The 12,709-nt window shown below is 35.3% G+C and overlaps 1 protein-coding gene across 2 annotated transcripts in view; it reads left to right on the top strand.

Annotated features, from left to right (window-relative positions):
• Positions 1 to 12,709, top strand: part of DIAPH2 (diaphanous related formin 2) — a 909,107-nt gene that overhangs the window by 547,116 nt on the left and 349,282 nt on the right. The window lies entirely within an intron of this gene.

The following is a 12,709-nucleotide window of genomic DNA, read 5'->3' as shown; positions in this document are numbered from 1 at the left end:
AAATAAATAAATAAATAAATAAATAAAAGGGATTAATTTATATTAGTCACTGGAATATCTTGCTCAAAATTTAGTCCAAAGTAATAGTATTGAATTTCCCCCACAATTATACAAAATGATTTTGGTTTTGTTTTTTTTTTTTCGAGACTGTTTTTAGAGTGGACTGAACTGATTCTATAAAGTATAATAAGTGATTGACATAAATGTCTGGGTAGTCTAAAATCTCTTAGTATTAGTAACAGAGATGGAATTTGAAGTGGGTTTTGTACCCAAGATTTATATTTAAATAAAGTTATCCTAACAGTATCCTAAGTGTTCATTACATTTCTGTAGTGAACTTCATTATATTACACCGAAGCAAACGTCATATCTGAGAACCATCTCAACCACATTTAGGCTTGTTCCTTCACTAATAATGTTTTTTATTTTTTTAATTTTCTCAAATAAGAGTGACCCAACTTGGTTTATATCAGCTTATGGATTTTTGATTGTTTTAGCCCTCACTACTTATTTGAATAGAAAATGGTAGATCATTCTAACCATTATAATCAGTAAGAATGGATTACCGTACTTTTTTAAACACTGTTAATTTCTCACTTATTTTCTGATTATTTGATTATATATTTATGCAGATATCATTAAATAAAATTTAAATTAAAATATCATTTTTGATATGTTTCATACTGTTTGTCTCCCCTTTTTGGCCTTATATTTTCTCAATACTAAAATATGTTTGGCAATTGATATTTTAGCAAACATTCTCTTTATAAGGTAGTAAAGTTTCTGTTTCTATTGAATTAAATTAATAGTGTCCTCTCATTTATGAACCACAACTTTAAGTCAAGTCTCCTTAGTTTAGTTGTTCGATCCATAGGGTTAAAAATGAATGGATGGAAGAATTTCAATATTAGCAATTCAAGAAGCAGCAGCTATATATTTCTGAGTTTTTTGGTACAGGAAACTGAAGGATGGGTCTAGCTCAAAGTAGAGCAAATTATCAGTAATTTTTTAAAATCTTTTTTAGCTTGAAATTAAGTGAAAACCACACAGCTAGATAAATCTTGAATATCAAGTGGAGTAGCATGTATTCATGAAAAGCAACCATTGCCTGACCAAATTTGACTCTTGCTAAATATAAAGCATGATGGTGTTTGTTTGTGGGTATGCTGTCACCCTCATTGTTAGTTGTTGGTTTCTGACAATACCAGTTTCCAATTTAAACTGTGGTGACAAATGCCAGTGTTGCTAATTACCGCAGAGTTTAGTCAGTAAAATTATGATATGGTCCTTCTTTAACTATTGTCAGGTCACTCAGTATCTGCTTAATCTTTTTATGCTTAGTAAACTAAGGGAAAGATTGAGATCATTAGATATCCAACTGTAATTTAGCACTGTCAAGATTAAGGAGGGGATTATGGTCATTAGGAACAAAATGGTTTCATTTCTGGACTGAGAACAATGAGGCTTATCAATAAACCACTTTCTGCCTCTAATGATCTCCTAATTGTGTGCAAATCTCACAACAAACTCTATTTTCTGGTTTCATTCTTGAGGGGAAGATTGTGAAATGCAAATACTTTGTGAATGTGTTGTTTTTACGTCCTTGGATTTTGTATATGTGCATGAATACCATAAATTATTTCTGTGTGAACTGATGGGTCTTTTAAGGGAAATATGCTGTGCTCTTTCCCAGTGTATTAATATATTTTTGACAGAGGAATAGATTTTCTAACATTGGATGAGCTCCTGTATCAGTGGTATTTAATCCTTATACAAGTCATTCATTTAAGAAAGATATAGGGTGGCGCCTGTGGCTCAAGGGAGTAGGGCGCTGGCCCCATAAGCCAGAGGTGGTGGGTTCAAACCCAACCTTGGCCAAAAATTGCAAAAAAAAAAAAAGAAAAGAAAAGAAAAGAAAGAAAGATATATATCTTATAAAATGCCCAACTCAAAACATTTAAACATGCCAAGAACTGAAAATTATCTGAGTAAGGGGATCACAACAATTTTCATCCCTTGTTGGGCTCTCTGCCATTCTCTTACTTTTATAGTAGAAGTGCTTTTACCTCGCATCCTGGTAAGCAAGTGCCTTGGGAAATCAGTGCTTACATTTCATTGAATATAAGATGTTGACTGAGGTTCAAGGCCCTGTGAGTGCTTGCAGCTTGTAGACTATCCTCGAGTACACCCTGGTACTTCTTTTTTCAACATTTAAGATCTTGGCTTCTATTCAAGTCACTTGTGCTTATTCTCTTAAACATTTAGTATATGCCAGTTGTACTTATTGGTGCAGTTATGTACTTCAGCTAAATATTATGTGAACCAAGAAATCATGCTAAGAAAAAAAAACTTAGCATTTTAATAAAAACTGTGTTGACTGCTTCAAAAATACTTTATAACACCATTTTAAATTTGTTCTCTAATCAGATATGAGCAAGCAAACTTAAAAGACAGATACTAATTCCGACAGCCTTCGTAATCAGATTCCTCTGTGAATGTTTTTAAGTTCTCAAAACTTAATCTAGAAACCAGTCTAGAAACTGGTTTAGAGAAAGTATATTTCATGTGTAGGTTATACTCAAGCGAGGCTCTGCAGACAGCCAGTCAGAAGGTCCTAACTTACATGGGAAACTTCAGTTGTACATCAAAAGAGATTGTCAAAAAATATCAGTTATATTTTTCAGTTAAAATATTTAACATGTATATCATTTTGTATATACCTACTTTCACTGACCTCTTTGATTAACTGACCTTGCCTGTTTTTTCTAATTATCTTTCTTAGTCATTTCTAGTACATTAAAAACTTTGTTCCTGCTCACTCATATTCACTAGAAATGTTATATTCATATCCTAAGTCCATCATTTTCTTTCCTTTCTACAGCATAAAAATGGACTATTAAGTGTTTATATCATGAAGATTATTTTTTATTCCCCAAGATGAACACATCTCCCATAGGCTATTGCCATTTTACCCAGTTCATTTAAAAAAAAAATACATTGAAGACATCTGTCTTGTTTCTCTTGTAACAGAACATTATGGTATGTTATGTTACCAATAACATACAGACTACCTGCAAAAGAGAATATAATGGTGACCTGTGCACAATGTTGTTGGCAATCATAATTCTAACATAGACATAAATAGGGAGCACTTCCAGTGGTGCCTAAGCATAGTAGGTCCTATGAGAAAAAATATACTACTACTTAAGAGGAACTTACATTGTTATTGAAGAGAGAAGATTTACAGATAAGTAACACTTAGCAGTATAAGTGACTCAAAAGCTTATGGTACAGGGCAGATTATAAATTTTCTAGGAACTAAGAGCAAGAAGAGCTTTAAAATGTCATTATGGGACCCTCCTGAATGTTTATCCATGTCTAATGAATGAATGAAAAGAATGGCCTAGGAAGACTTGGAAGTGTGTAGGTATTATTAATGGAGTGTCCCTTTCCACTATAAGCTAGAAAATAGCTAATAAACTATAAGACTATAAAAATCAGTCCTATATTAGGAATTACATAATCTAATTAAAGATATGCCAGGACTTGTTTCTGAAGGGTGAGGAATAAGTGTATATTTAAAAGCACATGATGTAAATAAGTAGTCAGTGAAATCCAAATAATTCTGCTTATTAGGGTGGAACTGGGACTTTTTCCATCATCTATACCTCGGTGTGGATACATTGACCTACTAAAATGACATTTTCATATGGTTCAACCATTCTGTTTATACCCAATATTCCCTCAAGGAATTTAATCCACAGTAGTGTGTATGTGTGTGTGTTTGTGTGTGTCTGTGTATACACACACATATACCTATGTATATATTCCAGTAGTCACATTTAGTGTGTGTATGTCATATCGACATAGCAATATTAATATTAAAAGTTACATTACCTTTATTTATTCACCTAATATAATCAGCATTGACAAAATACCCCAGCTATTCCTGGCACTGACATATTTGGTGCCTAGTACAAGACTTATAAAATCATTACAGCAACATGGGTCAATATCATAATGTCATTTCTCCAGTTTTTCCATTTATTACTTAGGACTTCATATGATTTATTCTTAGCTGACTAACAAATCACTGGACTCTAACATGTTTGTTCATTTTGCACAATATATATATTTAGTCCCATAATATTCAGAATACTAAGCTATGCTCATTGAGTTATACAGAAAGTACTCCTTATTTTCAAAGAGATAATAGGAAATGTAATTTCCTAGATAAAATTATTGCAAAAAAAATTAATTGGAATGACACTAAAAGAAAATTCTGAGGACTTATACAAGTCTTGGTTTATACTCCAAGCCTTGCAAAGTCAAAGTTGCATGTGGTAGTGAATACTAAAGCAAACAAGAACATTTTTTAAAGAATATAAGATGTGACAGTATTCAGAAAGCCATTTCTTATACTTAGGTTAGATAATATAAGGCATAATGATATAAAACTGGGCTCCCGTTTTTAAAAGTTCAGTTTATTTCTAAGCAAATGCTTACATCCTTAAACTATTTATATTATTAAATCCTGTCCCTGAATTTATATTAGAAAACTCAGCAAGTGCATGCAGCAAATCTTAGGGGGAAAATGGTGGTTTTCCTGATACTTAAACTTTACCTGCAAATTTATGAGGCTGTGGGTTCTACAATGATTGGGGTCAGATGCTGAATTCTGTGTGTATGGTGGAAAATTTGAAAATACTATTTTTGAGGAGAGAATTCATGTAGAAAATGAAGTCTGTTGATATACGGTAAGTAAGAGCAGGAGAAAAAAGTGTTTTCCAAGTTTGCTTGTTGCTCTGATACTACTCATTAGTGTATGCCCACTTTTTTCTTTCTAAGATCATACCCTTTATTAGGCAGCAATATTCTCCTAATGGAGAAAAGAAAATGAGCAGTTTACAATTATGTAAATAAGACATAGTTTTTCTATTTCTGAAAAGTAATAGAGGGAACTTTTCCCCCTAAATGAATAAACTCTCAAATAAAATTAGAATTCCTGTACCTCGCTACTCATTAAAGGGTGACACTAGTAACAATTTGCAAAGAGGAAACCGTAGAAATGCAATAAAACAAGATTATCTTGGCAAAATTGAGATTTCTCTCTGTATGTCATGCTAAAAATGTAGCTGAGAGCTGGTCTTTGCAAGATCAATGAGCGATCTATGCATGAAATGTGATTTGCATATTTAAAGAATAGATTTAAATCATAGCTTATAACTCACACCACAGAGGAAAAAGAAATAATATAATATAATGTGCCCTTCTCCATCTATGTATAGCAGAGTCCATGTGTTTACCAAAAGGGCACAGGTGCGCTTTTAATTTGCCAGAGACAGGAAGGCCGGTGTGTGGGGTTTATAGAAGCTTTTTCATTTCATGTTCACCATGCAGATTGCAACTATTTTTTATATTTGGGATAGCTCTGCCGTTTTCTACTAATTTGTATTACTTTAATGCATTCTATCCTAAAACCTCTTGATTTGTGTTCAGGATGTTAGTTATATTCATTAGCTTCTAATTGAATTCCGTAACCTCTGGTAGCTTTTGGGATTTCAAATGTAATTGAAGGTTTTAATTTTAACTCATCGAATCAAGGAGTAATATGGTGACATCACTGTCTTAAGAATTTTTCCCCCCTAGAGGAATTATGTAAGATGGATTGAATGCATGGAGAGACTTTAGGTGCCATGAGCTTCCTAAAAGTGGCAATTGCAATGGAAAGACAAAGATGGATGCCAAAAGGCATTTTGAAAAATGGCAAGTAATGAGACTTGGTTACTGGTTTGATGTGGTTAATAAAAAAGATAAAAAAGTACAAGCTAACTCTGTTGTTTTAAGCAATGACAGATAGAAGAAGGGTGGTACCACCGAGGAAACTAGGATAATCAGAAAAAAGTTTTGGTTTCTTGCAGAAGGTGATATGCTAAGGTTTGAACGTGATGCTTATGAAGACTTGGGACATCCGGTTGGACATGTTTAGTTGTATGTGACAATAGAAGACTGTTCCTTATTTGAGTTTTGCTTGTAGAAGTTGAGTTTTGGTTATACAGATTTGGGAATCCTCAGCTTATATATAATAACAAACACTTTGATGTAAGAGCAATGTGTTAAGGAAGAAGAGTCTATAGATAAAAGAGTAGAGAGTCTTGGGGAATGCTTCCATTATGTGGTGGGTAGAAGCATAGAACGTAGCCAATGAAAGAAAGAAAGAACAGACATCTTGCTCTACAGAAGTATTTAGAACAAAAGAGATCTGTATTTTGAGTTAAAACAGCATTATAGTGTTGATCTCAAAGAATTTTTCCATATGTGAGGTAGTCATTTCTTTTCAAATAAAAGATAAGAAATAGTCATATATCACAAGAAAGGCACTCAGAATTCTTCATATTTTATACTATGGGCCTAAAATCAATCATAATTATTTTAATGTGTTGATAGAATTCTAAAGACTGCAAGGATCCCTTGCTGTAGGATAGAAGCATTCCTGAAAAGTTTCTCATGAAAACTATATTCCGTGTATTTTGTCTTGTTTTCTAAATAGTCCCTTTATACACAGAAATTTAGGGGAAAGAGTCAGAAAGTTCTTTTCACCCCCATCCTGCTGGCAAACGCGATTTTCTTATAGCAGCATTTATAATACCATCAACTAAAGAGTTCTATATCACAAACACTATTATAAAGAGTCACCACTCACTTGTATCTTTATAAACACCCACAAGGTCATCAAAGCAGGTGGTAGTATTCCTGTTTGGCAGGTAAAAAAACTGAGGCTCAAAGATGTTTTAGTGTCTTGCCAAAGTCATATGGAAAGTAAGTGGGATTCAGGTCTTCTGATTCCAAGACCAGTTTTCTTTTCGCTGATATTGTACAGTCTCATATTTGTTATACATTCCCTGAAGACTCTTGCAAGAGAAACTTTAGAATTTCATCAAAGCAAATCCTAAAGGTAAATGATGAATTTGTTTTCTGTTTTATTGAACAAAAATCTGTTTAGGCAATATTCTATACATTAGGTCAGAGGCCTAAAGTGATTGTTGTCTGGGTTCTTTTAGATATATTTTGAGACATACTAATTCTTTCAGTCTCTTTTTGGAGTAAATTACTCTTGAAAGGCTTCTTATTGGTCCCCTCCAGAGGCCTGGAAGAGTTAATTGGCTTACAAAACATATGCGGATTGCACTCGGGAATAGTTTACTCATCTCTTAACATCTGGATGTACTGTTTTATTTTTTTACCATTAAGTATTCATATCTGAAAACTGTGGCCATTTAAAAATAAGTGTGGGAAGTCAATGGGATATATATAATTAAGAATAATTTACTGTAGCTCTATGGCACTTTACAAAAATGTTTTTAAAAGAGAAAAGCTTTCAGGTTTGCAGCCCCATGTTAAAAATATCCTGCTGTATCTATGTAACTTCTGAATTCAGTGCAATTTAAATAGCTAAAAAACAATTTGTACTGTCACATGGCATTTACATTTCGAAAATATTGCCAATTATTTTTATTTGATCTACTTTGACAATATAGGAAACAAAATTTTTCAAGATGTTTGTGGGCCTGTCATTCTAAAAACTAAAAACAGCTTTTGTCAATCTGCATTCCTCCAGAGAGATAATAAAATATTGTTCTGCTAAAATCTGATTTTCACCTTATGCTAATCATAGCCTCTCCCACATACTTCTCCTTCTTCCTTCTGAAAAGAACCTTCCATCAAAACCAAAACCAATACAAAACATCCCCCAAGGGGGGGGGGAGAAAAACTACAAAAGTATAAGAGCATTATAAAAATTCAGAAGTAAATATGTTTATTTAGTAGCAAATAAGAGATGAATGTTGATGACTTTCACCTTTGAAAATGATGCCCCATTCCACAACTTGGCCTCCATCTCCCTTGGCGGTGATTCTATCTGCATGAGTTTTTCTCTGCATTTCAGCTCCCTTTGTAGCATGTAAACATTAGACTTTGTCATCACATGGAATGTGGCTACTACCAAAATCTCAAATTTTGAATGTACCTTCCTACCCACAGCCATCTTCACACATCCCATGCCTTTGGAGCCTGTGGTCCACATTATGACCTTACTTTTACTCTTCCTTTTCTTCCAACCTATTTGTTCCCTGCTAGCTACATATGCCACATAATCTATTCATCTCAACCACACACTGTGTAGCATTGTAGAATCCCCACACTTTCCTTAAGCTCCCCTCCTTTTAACTTCTACCATTCATACCCTGCACGTCCTGTTGTTCTGTTCCAATTCTAACTTCCATATAGATAACAGAAAGCACACGATCCACTTGATGGGATCCATTATTCCATGATTTCTAACCTTAGGTTCCTAATGGAGTTGTGGTAGCTTTTCATCAACTTTAATTCTCTCTTTTGCCCCCCTACAATAGCAATTACAAACTAAATTTGTTCTCCTTGAACCTTTAAGTCCATACTCCAAGGTAAATATCTTTTCTCATTGTTGGCTCTGCGCCCATAGCTCAGTGGTTAGGGTACCAGGCACATACACCAGGTTCGTATGGGGATTTGAACCTGGCCCAGGCCTGCTAAACAACAGTGACAACTGCAACAACAACAGAAAAATAGCCAGGCATTGTGGCGGAAGCCTGTGGTCCCAGCTACTTGGGAGGGTGAGCAAGAGAATCATTTAAGCCCAAGAGTTTGAGGTTGCTATGAGCTGTGATGACATGGCACTCTACCGAGGGCGACATAATAAGACTCTATCTAAAAAAAAAAAATTGTTTTAATTCACTGCCACTTGGGCAGCGCTTGTACTCAGTGGGTAGGGCGCCAGCCACATACACTGAGGCTGGCAGGTTCGAACCCAGCCCAGGCCAACTAAAGCAACAATGACAGCTGCAACAACAACAACAAAAAATAAAATAAAATAAAAACTAAAAATAAAAAAAATTACTGCCACTCATCTCAAATAACACACTCCTTCTCTTTTACAAATTATTTTTTTCCCTCCTCTTCAGTATATTATAATCTGACTGATACTTCCATCGATTTATACATCCTTGTACATGATATGTCCCTGTTTGAACCTCCCTCCAAATTTGCAAGCTCCATGAGGACAAACATAGTGATTTGCTTCCCTTTTACCTCCTTGTCCTTTGTTATTGCAATCCTGTGCCATTAGCTGGCACTAAATAACTATGCATTAAATTCAGGGCCTAAAAGAACTCCAGGTACACAGACCACCTTGTACTTACCATGCTACTTACCATGCTAGAAAATACAGCTTCGCCAAGACTTCCCTATTCCTAAAAGACAGTAGGGCATATTGGTTAAGAGCACATGCTAGACTACATAACTTCAAATGTTGGCTCTGCCACTTACCGGTTATGCGATTTTGAGATAATTGCCTAATCTCCTTTTGCCTCCTGTTTCTCACATGTAAAATTGGGATAATAAGAAGATATATCCTATAGGGTTGTTATAAGGATGAAATGAGTGTGTGTTTGCGTACGTGCGTGTGTGCACGCACATGTGTGAAACACTGGGATCTTTACCATAGTAGCTTCCTGAAATGTGTTAGAGCAGTGGTTCTCAACCTGTGGGTCGCGACCCCTTTGTAACAATGAAAATATATCCTGCTTATCAGATCTTTACATTACGATTTATAACGGTAACAAAATTACAGTTACGAAGTAGCAACAAAAGTAATTTTATGGTTGGGGGTCACCACAACATGAGGAACTGTATTCAAGGGTGGCGGCATTAGGAAGGTTGAGAACCACTGTGTTAGAGTATCATTTTAAAACCCAAAGAGATCAGTTATTTAGGATACATTTTGGTCAGTTCTGAAGAAAGGTAGAAGGTAGGATAATGGAGAATTTGATTTAAACACCACTGAGTAATTTTAAAAAGTGATAGGTTGCTTTACAGAGGCTGGATTTTCCTCTTAGACTGACTGGCGTACAGGACCTGGCTTTGAGATTCTGTGTGTATCTGTTGCTTTTATATTTTCTTTACTCAATTTGAGGACTTAAAAAATAAATTTAGCGGCTCGGCGCCTATAGCTCAACCGGCTAAGGCGCCAGCCACGTACACCTAAGGTGGCGGGTTCGAATCCCCAGCCCGGACCCGCCAAACAACAATGACGGCTGCAACCAAAAAATAGCCGAGCGTTGTGGCGGGCGCCTGTGGTCCCAGCTACTTGGGAGGCGGAGGCAGGAGACTCGCTTGAGCCCAGGAGTTGGAGGTTGCTGTGAGCTGTAATGCCATGGCACTCTACCCAGGGGGACAGCTTGAGGCTCTGTCTCAAAAAAAAAAAAAAAAATAAAATAAAAAAAATAAAATAAATTTAGCTAGGGATGCTTTCATCCTGTCTGTGGTATTGTGCTAACTGAATAAAAATTGCTTTTTTAAGTCTTGTTAAATTATTCTAGTCATGCATTCAGCAGAATTAACTTATATAATCAACTCCTATCATGGTATTCACAGTATACATTTTACCTCCAGGATGAAGAGTCATTACAAAGAGACTCAGTTGTTTTGTTATAGAGGCACCAAAAATCTAGAGACTTGGCTGTGTGTACCTGGACAAGCAATCCACTTTTGATTCCTTCCTGTTTCCATGAGAGAGCTGGCCTAAGAAATTACTAATGTCCCTCCCCAAGAGCACATTTTTATGAATCTAGAACATGGGCTAGTAAACTTTTTCTACAAAGAGCCAGATATTAAATATTTTAGGCCTTGTGGACCATATATACTCCCTATCACAAGGACTCAACTCTGCCTTTATAATGCAAAAGCAGCCAGAGGCAATATGTAAATGAACGGGCCTGGCTGTGTTCCAATAACACCTTATTTATGGACACTGAAATTTGAATTTCATATAGTTTTCATGTGTCACAAAATTGTATTCTTCTTTTGATTTTTTTTCAACCACTTAAAAATGTAAAAAACCTTCTTAGGTCACAGGGGATATAAAAACAGGCAGCAAGCCAGATTTTGCCTGTGGCAGTAGTTTGCCAACCCCTTATCTAGAATACCGAATAATTTCTACTATACATTTATCTACTTGGGGGCCTTTTATATGCAAGCCATTACCTCATAGTTCTTGTATTAGTGACCATTTTCACTGCCCTTTCCCTTGTTTCATTGTTTCATAAATGGTTACCAGGCATTGGAAATTGGAAAATTTCAGAAATCCTTTGACCAGATTGTATACATATTTATGCTTGTCTATATTTTTTGCCAGAATACTTGAATGTCTGTGGGATTTTTATTCATCTGTGCTTTGCCTAAAATTTTCCCACCTGTGTAGTTGATTAAAATTTTCAATAGCCTTTCTTTGCATCACTTTTGAAATTAGTTGCTGTTTAGATTAAACAAAAGTAACTTTAACCTTCCTTTGGGTTTTACTCCCTTTTTGCAGAGGTGGAAGTGCTTTTCAGGAATATATTTGATTAGATTGAAAAATTTTGGGAAAACCGAGTCCAGATATTTATTTGGGTCTTACCTCCAAGGTAGTTTGTTTATTCAGAACCTAATGCATATCAAATGAATTTTTTTTTTTTAGGATAGGTATTGCTTCAGAGACTCTCCTCATACCTTTAATAGGTTCATTCCCTATAATGCCAAACATGCTACTCCTATAAAATATAGAATTGAGTATATGAGTGAACGATATAGGGTTATCATTCAAAGTTCGCGAGTTTCTTTCCATTTGGAAAGAGTCATCAAAACAAAGTACATTGCGCAGTTAAGTCCACATATCAATTTTCACGTGATAATTTTTTTCACTTGACCTGAAATCACAAATATATTTCTCTGTTATGAAAAGTTACCATGAATTTCACATTATTGCCTACATAATTGTCATTCATATCATTGTTCTAAAATTGTTATTCAATCATTCCCTAATCCATTTGAATTTCTTTGGCAAAAATTTCTGTGTCTTTCTTTCAGGCTTTTTTTTTTTCAGGCGGAGTTTCACACAGTTGCCCAGGCTAGAGTGCCGTTGCATTAGCCTAGCTCACAGCAAACACAAACTGCTGGGTTCAAGCAATCTTTGAAAGTCTTTGGGTTTTTTTTTTCATCTTTGCTTTGCCTAATATTTTCTCACCTCCCTCAGCCTCCTGAAGTAGCTGAAACTACAGGTACCCACCACAAGACCTGGCTAAATTTTCTATTTTTAGTAGAAAAGTCCTTGCTCAGGGTGGTCTTGAATTCCTGAGCTCCAAGCATTCTTCCACCTTAGTCTCCCAGTGTGCAAGGATTATAGGCGTGAGCCAACACCCCCAGCCTCTTATAGGCTTTTTATTGGAGATGCTTTATGACAACTAGTGTTAACTCTGACAAAAGTTGTAAGTATTTGTAAGCCTCTTAAAATTTTTTTCTAGAAAAATTGTGTCCTTTATTGTCTTATTAGTACTGTGTGATAGTAACTGTACCCTCAAGTCTACAGGGTAGTGTATAGATTTTAAAAAGTGCTTGCTAATTGGATAAATAAAAGAAATGGTGCAAACAAAATTTAATAAGCACTTACGGTTATGACAGATGCAGTGTTAGTGCCTGAGACTAGGAAGATTCTTTTTAAAGTCTCACTCTACTTTCAGAGAAGTAAAATTCTCTTAAAAGTCTGGTTCAGTGCTGTGTGCCTGTAGTCCAAGCTACTCTAGAGATGATTGAGGTGGGGGGATCATTTAAGGCCAGGATTTCTTTTTTTTTTTTTTTT

The sequence above is a fragment of the Otolemur garnettii genome, unplaced genomic scaffold (genome assembly GCF_000181295.1).
Source record: "Otolemur garnettii isolate 467f Iridium unplaced genomic scaffold, OtoGar3 scaffold00157, whole genome shotgun sequence".
Taxonomy (NCBI): domain Eukaryota; kingdom Metazoa; phylum Chordata; class Mammalia; order Primates; family Galagidae; genus Otolemur; species Otolemur garnettii.
This window is presented reverse-complemented; position numbering and strand designations above follow the sequence as displayed.